This window comes from Rhinoderma darwinii, chromosome 7 (assembly GCF_050947455.1).
Source record: "Rhinoderma darwinii isolate aRhiDar2 chromosome 7, aRhiDar2.hap1, whole genome shotgun sequence".
In the NCBI taxonomy this organism is placed as follows: domain Eukaryota; kingdom Metazoa; phylum Chordata; class Amphibia; order Anura; family Rhinodermatidae; genus Rhinoderma; species Rhinoderma darwinii.
In genome coordinates this window covers 3,879,894-3,885,893 of record NC_134693.1, presented here as the reverse complement: position 1 = coordinate 3,885,893, position 6,000 = coordinate 3,879,894, and the positions used below count along the sequence as shown (strand labels likewise).

Genomic DNA, 6,000 nt, shown 5'->3' with positions numbered 1-6,000 from the left:
TGATACTGTCTGCTGAGCTGCTGAGCTGTGTATCTAATCCTATCATGTGTGATACTGTCTGCTGAGCTGTGTATCTAATCCTATCATGTGTGATACTGTCTGCTGAGCTGTGTATCTAATCCTATCATGTGTGATACTGTCTGCTGAGCTGCTGAGTTGTGTATCTAATCCTATCATGTGTGATAATGTCTGCTGAGCTGTGTATCTAATCCTATCATGTGTGATACTGTCTGCTGAGCTGTGTATCTAATCCTATTATGTGTGATACTGTCTGCTGAGCTGTGTATCTAATCCTATCATGTGTGATACTGTCTGCTGAGCTGTGTATCTAATCCTATCATGTGTGATACTGTCTGCTGATCTGCTGAGCTGTGTATCTAATCCTATTATGTGTGATACTGTCTGCTGAGCTGTGTATCTAATCCTATCATGTGTGATACTGTCTGCTGAGCTGTGTATCTAATCCTATCATGTGTGATACTGTCTGCTGAGCTGCTGAGTTGTGTATCTAATCCTATCATGTGTGATACTGTCTGCTGAGCTGTGTATCTAATCCTATCATGTGTGATACTGTCTGCTGAGCTGTGTATCTAATCCTATTATGTGTGATACTGTCTGCTGAGCTGTGTATCTAATCCTATCATGTGTGATACTGTCTGCTGAGCTGCTGAGCTGTGTATCTAATCCTATTATGTGTGATACTGTCTGCTGAGCTGTGTATCTAATCCTATCATGTGTGATACTGTCTGCTGAGCTGCTGTATCTAATCCTGTCGTGTGTGATACTGTCTGCTGAGCTGTGTATCTAATCCTATCATGTGTGATACTGTCTGCTGAGCTGTGTATCTAATCCTATCATGTGTGATACTGTCTGCTGAGCTGTGTATCTAATCCTATCATGTGTGACACTGTCTGCTGAGCTGTGTATCTAATCCTATCATGTGTGATACTGTCTGCTGAGCTGTGTATCTAATCCAATCATGTGTGATACTGTCTGCTGAGCTGCTGAGTTGTGTATCTAATCCTATTATGTGTGATGCTGTCTGCTGAGCTGTGTATCTAATCCTATCATGTGTGATACTGTCTGCTGAGCTGTGTATCTAATCCTATCATGTGTGACACTGTCTGCTGAGCTGTGTATCTAATCCTATCATGTGTGATACTGTCTGCTGAGCTGTGTATCTAATCCTATCATGTGTGATACTGTCTGCTGAGCTGCTGAGTTGTGTATCTAATCCTATTATGTGTGATGCTGTCTGCTGAGCTGTGTATCTAATCCTATCATGTGTGATACTGTCTGCTGAGCTGTGTATCTAATCCTATCATGTGTGACACTGTCTGCTGAGCTGTGTATCTAATCCTATCATGTGTGATACTGTCTGCTGAGCTGTGTATCTAATCCTATCATGTGTGATACTGTCTGCTGAGCTGCTGAGTTGTGTATCTAATCCTATTATGTGTGATGCTGTCTGCTGAGCTGTGTATCTAATCCTATCATGTGTGATACTGTCTGCTGAGCTGTGTATCTAATCCTATCATGTGTGACACTGTCTGCTGAGCTGTGTATCTAATCCTATCATGTGTGATACTGTCTGCTGAGCTGTGTATCTAATCCTATCATGTGTGATACTGTCTGCTGAGCTGCTGAGTTGTGTATCTAATCCTATTATGTGTGATGCTGTCTGCTGAGCTGTGTATCTAATCCTATCATGTGTGATACTGTCTGCTGAGCTGTGTATCTAATCCTATCATGTGTGACACTGTCTGCTGAGCTGTGTATCTAATCCTATCATGTGTGATACTGTCTGCTGAGCTGTGTATCTAATCCTATCATGTGTGATACTGTCTGCTGAGCTGCTGAGTTGTGTATCTAATCCTATTATGTGTGATGCTGTCTGCTGAGCTGTGTATCTAATCCTATCATGTGTGATACTGTCTGCTGAGCTGTGTATCTAATCCTATCATGTGTGACACTGTCTGCTGAGCTGTGTATCTAATCCTATCATGTGTGATGCTGTCTGCTGAGCAGTGTATCTAATCCTATCATGTGTGATACTGTCTGCTGAGCTGTGTATCTAATCCTATTATGTGTGATACTGTCTGCTGAGTCATGGTATCTAATCCTATCATGTGTGATACTGTCTGCTGAGCTGTGTATCTAATCCTATCATGTGTGATACTGTCTGCTGAGCTGCTGAGTTGTGTATCTAATCCTATTATGTGTGATGCTGTCTGCTGAGCTGTGTATCTAATCCTATCATGTGTGATACTGTCTGCTGAGCTGTGTATCTAATCCTATCATGTGTGACACTGTCTGCTGAGCTGTGTATCTAATCCTATCATGTGTGATACTGTCTGCTGAGCTGTGTATCTAATCCTATCATGTGTGATACTGTCTGCTGAGCTGTGTATCTAATCCTATCATGTGTGATACTGTCTGCTGAGCTGCTGAGTTGTGTATCTAATCCTATCATGTGTGATACTGTCTGCTGAGCTGTGTATCTAATCCTATCATGTGTGATACTGTCTGCTGAGCTGTGTATCTAATCCTATCATGTGTGATACTGTCTGCTGAGCTGTGTATCTAATCCTATCATGTGTGATACTGTCTGCTGAGCTGCTGTATCTGAGGGTATGTTCACACGGCTTATTTACGGACGTAATTCGGGCGTTTTACGCCTCGATTTACGTCCGAAAATGCGGCTCGATAGCGTCGACAAACATCTGCCCATTGAAAGCAATGGGTTTTACGTTGGTCTGTTCCCACTAGGCGTGTGTTTACGCGTCGCTGACAGCGCGTAAATAGACGCCCGCGCCAAAGAAATGTCATGTCACTTCTTCAGACGTAATTTGAGCCGTTTTCCATGGACTCCATGGAAAACCAGCTCCAGGTACGTCCATAATGGACGCGGCGTTCAAGCGCCTGCACATGCCGTTACGGCTGAAATGACGGGGCTGTTTTCTCCTGGAAACAGCCCCGTAATTTCAGTCGTTCCGGACACTGCCGTGTGAACATACCCTCAATGACTGGTCGTCGGCACAGTACGTCGGCAAACCCATTCAAATGAATGGGCAGATGTTTGCCGACGTATTGGAGCCGTATTTTCAGGCGTAATTCGAGGTGTAAAACGCCTCTTTTAGGGTATGTTCACACGAGGGCGTCCGTAACGGATGAAATTACGGGGATGTTTCAGCCTGAAAACATCCCCGTAATTTCAGCCGTAACGGCATGTGCAGGCGCTTGAACGCCGCGTCCATTACGGACGTAATTAGCGCTGCTATTCATTGAAGTCAATGAATAATGGCTCCAATTACGGCCAAAGAAGTGACAGGTCACTTCTTTGGCGCGGGCGTCTATTTACGCGCCGTCTTTTGACAGCGGCGCGTAAATTACGCCTCGTGTGAACAGACAAACGTCTGCCCATTGCTTTCAATGGGCAGATGTTTGTCAGCGCTATTGAGGCGCTATTTCCGGACGTAATTCGGGGCAAAAACGCCCGAATTACATCCGTAAATAGGCCGTGTGAACATACCCTTACGCCTGAAAATTGGTCGTGTGCACATACCCTAGGAGAACCACACAGCACTACAGTCTCCCCATCATGTAGCGCCCCCTTTTGGTAGATACTGGTAGGAGCTAGACACATTGCGCCATCTGTCGGCGGCTCCCGGGATACACGCGGGGAGGCCTTGTCATGTAGTGGGGTAATAACTCAGTAACTAGAATCGCTGTCAACACTCCCGAGTCTCCCGTAGTTTACTATCGGTCACTTCCAATTTGTGAAATAATCTGTCAGTCATTTTTACAATTCAGGTATTGGTTGAATGCGTTCTTGTAAATCCCGCCCTTTTAGTTTTACTGACCATTCCCAGGAGAGAAACATTCTGCCCACAAAACTATTTACCAACTTTGAGCTGCGACATGCGACCTCCTCACGTCTATTGGTAGAAAACAAACGGGTCCGCCCTAAAATTTTATGCTCACCATTCGATGAAGGAGCTGTCACTCAGTATATTGTAGCCAATAGCAAAATGGCTTTTGTGAGCTTGATGGTCTTTGCTAAGGACACGATTTGTGATTAGACGAGAGAATGCCCTGTCAATCACGCTCTGGCGATTGTCGATTGGTTACAGAACGAGAGATGGGCGGGGTACAAGGACGGGTTACGCCCCCTGTTGGAACTGTGCTGGGTCGCAGCGGAGTCTCCGCTGAGAGATCGGGACGGGCGGACATGGCGGCCGGGGGAGAACGCTGAGGGGTCTGCCAGCGCCCCGTGTGTTCTGAACACCGGGAACCCCGCTAACGGTGAGTAATTTATAATGTACAGTCCCTCACCGCCGGGGCCGTATGTGATCCACCCCCTTCTATTGCGGCCCCAACCTGGAGCCACATTCTACACCTCAGAGGGGCCACAGTTCTGTCTCCTGCCTAGTGACTAGGTCTATAGATGATTATATACAGTGTTATATACTGGTGTCAGGTCTATAGGTGATTATATACTGACGTCAGGTCTATAGATTATATACAGCTTTGAATACCGTGTATGGTCTATAGGTGATTATATACAGTGTTATACTGGTGTCAGGTCTATAGATCGTTATACCGGTGTCCGGTCTATAAGTGATTGTATACAGTGTTATATACTGGTGTCCGGTCTGTAGATCCATTATATACTGTTGTCAGGTCTATAGATAATTCTATACAGTGTTCTATACCGGTGTCAGGTCTATAGGTGATTATATACTGACGTCAGGTCTATAGATTATATACTGTTGTCCGGTCTATAGATAATCATATACAGTGTTATATACTGGTGTCAGGTCTATAGATTATTATATCGTGTCTGGTCTATAGGTGATTATACACAGAGTTGTATGCCGTGTATGGTCTATAGGTGATTATATACAGTGTTATACTGGTGGCAGGTCTATAGATTATTATATCGTGTCTGGTCTATAGGTGATTATATACTGGTGCCAGGTCTATAGATTATTATATATCGTGTCGGGTCTATAGGTGATTATATACCGTGTCAGGTCTATAGATTATTATATCGTGTCGGGTCTATAGGTGATTATATACAGAGTTGTATACCGTGTATGGTCTATAGGTGATTATATACAGTGTTATACTGGTGCCAGGTCTATAGATTATTATATATCGTGTCGGGTCTATAGGTGATTATATATCGTGTCGGGTCTATAGAGCGTTATGTACCGGTGTCTAGTCTATAGATGACTATATACAGTGTTATCAAGCGAGATATAGGATCTGCACCGTAGCATAAAGGTATGGGTCCCATCCTCCGAGGAATCTTCACAAAAGACCTCAACAAAGTTCAACCACAATCCGAAAGAAGAGGCCGCGCTCCAGTATTGTAGCAAAATCCAAACACTTATTCATCCAATACATTTCAGGATTTTTCTACACTACTGGAGCGCGGCCTCTTCTTTCGGATTGTGTATATACAGTGTTATATCGTGGTCTATAGGTGATTATACACAGTGTTATATCAGTTGTCAGTATATACAGTATGAGAGGCTGGGTCGATAGACGATTATATTCTTCAGGTTGCTGTATATGGCGGCCCCGTATGTAATATCTCAAACTATCTGTGCGTTATATGGCGTTCTGCGGCAGCTTTGTAGCCTCTATATCTCGCCGTGTCGCCCTGACCGTTCCTATGCATTGTCACCCAGCTTTCCTGGAGTTCTGAGCGACCCAAAAAATCATTGAAACATGAAAAGACCATTGTGGGGGTTGTAATGGTCGCTGGTGTGACTGACCCTCGGGGTGAATGCTCCTCACTCTGAGGTCACGACCCTAAACCTGATCCATCACTCGTGAACTTCCCGACCTGTTACCAACGGAAACGTTTACCTGGAGGATACAGACGTCTGATACCCGGTCACCAGCGCAGCGGACGCACGGCATCGGCCGCGGACTGAACCATCGCCCAAGTTTTAATAAACAATCCAATATTTTTTGGACTCTACGCAG

The 6,000-nt window shown here is 44.6% G+C and overlaps 1 protein-coding gene across 1 annotated transcript in view; it reads left to right on the top strand.

Moving 5' to 3' along the window:
- Nucleotides 1–4,149: 4,149 nt before the first annotated feature.
- Nucleotides 4,150–6,000, top strand: part of TESK2 (testis associated actin remodelling kinase 2) — a 47,337-nt gene continuing 45,486 nt past the window's right edge. Inside the window, 1 exon segment of the mRNA XM_075832597.1 lies at nucleotides 4,150–4,305. The gene's annotated coding sequence lies outside the window, so the exon portion shown is untranslated.